The sequence below is a fragment of the Rattus rattus genome, chromosome 4, assembly GCF_011064425.1.
Source record: "Rattus rattus isolate New Zealand chromosome 4, Rrattus_CSIRO_v1, whole genome shotgun sequence".
NCBI classification, from domain to species: Eukaryota; Metazoa; Chordata; class Mammalia; order Rodentia; family Muridae; genus Rattus; species Rattus rattus.
The window spans coordinates 2532363-2534059 of record NC_046157.1 but is presented as its reverse complement, the minus strand read 5'-3'; positions in this window follow the sequence as shown (position 1 = coordinate 2534059).

Genomic DNA, 1697 nt, shown 5'->3' with positions numbered 1-1697 from the left:
TAGGAAACTAGTGTTTTGCTTTCTCGTTAAAATATAGAAAAGGCTTGTTACAACACTAAGGCAGGCGGGCACAACACTCCATCCCACAGACATGCAGAGCGTACCTAGGGTTCTGCTCCCAGGCCCTGAATGTCTGAAGATGAGGGTGCCCACAGCCTGGGAGCCACACAGAATTCCCATGCCATACAGACCTTGTGTCCTGGGACTTAAGTGCTGGTGGGTGGGTGAGTGGGTAGGGAGCGGGGGCTGGCATGCCCTGTCACTTCCCTGGGTGGAATGGTGCCCTGAACTGCATTCAGGTGTTCAGTAAGAGAACTAAGATTCCTGGCCAGGGCTGGCTCAGTCCAAGGGCACCATGTGGAGGCCTGGCCAGGTACCCTCACTCCCACATCCAACACTCTTGGGTACTGCACTCAGGCTACAGGGTCTCTGAGGGGTGGAGGCAGGCAGGGGATGACTGCAATTTTTTGGTCTGAAGTAAATCAAAAGGAACATGACAAGCCATGAAGCAACATGATGATAGGCCCACAGGCCCAGTTCTGGGCTCATCTGAGGCACAGCACAGACAATCTTGGTCTTGCCTTGCCCCTTGCAGGAGTCCATGCAAACATCTGAGGCTGGCTGATACACCCGTGGAAGGGTTAGCGTGACCTGTACTAGTCAGTGTAGGTAGGATCAGCCGTCACCTCTGGCTCTGCAGAAGGTTACTAGACCTGAGCTCAGGAGGGCGCAGGATGGGTTGGGCTCCCTTCCACCTGACCCTGACTCATAAGAGGGAGCTGCTCCCTCCTCATGGCTTCTGTTACTCAGATGCCCAGCATCTGCCCTGCATACAACATCCCCTGAGCAGCAGATATCCCTTCAGAGAACACTGGGTCCCATAAGGGGCTCGGGCCAGCCCAAGCCCAGGTTACTCCCACTACAGAAAAACAAAAGCAAGTGGCTCAGCCTCAACTGTACTGGGTATTGAATTCAAGAGGTAGCAAAGGTCGGAAGGCTCTCCATCATGTTCAGTGAGCCAGGAGGTGAAGCATCTGTGCATAAGCAACACACACACACACACACACACACACACACACACACACACACACACACACACACGAGTACCAATAGCCCTGGAATCTAGCCTCCCCTCTACCCTCTGAAACTTCAGACCTTCCAGTTCCAACATCTCAAAAAGGTATGTGGGGGGAGGGTGTGGTTCTCAATATAAGTACCTCTGACAAGGGACATTCCTTGGAAATTATGGGAAAAGCATATTCTCCTGAGGAAGCCCAGGCAGGCAGGGCTCAGGATCAGGGAAGCCTTTGGGCAAGAAGGGCTTCTGGGGCCTTGGAGAGGCAGGTTCAACCATGCCCAAGCACCAGGACTAGGGAAAATGACAGGGAGGGGCAGCTGCCCCAGTTACATTCAGTCTGCAGACCCAGGCTCATCCCCAAAGAGGCAGGAGGAAAATATTGTTCATTTTGGTTTTAAAAAAGAATTTTTAAAAACTGTAAAAAAGAAATAGGAACAGCTCAGTAGGAATGACAGCAATACAGGCCCAGAGGGCTCTTTAGTTGCAGAGAGGTAGGCAATGGGTCACCCTGACTGTTCCAGTGCCAGCTAGCAGTTGCCACCCCAGCTCAAAGAGAAAGGAACTGCCCCCAGCACCGGCACCAGCATCCAACAGCAGGGTCACACTGCACTGCACACAA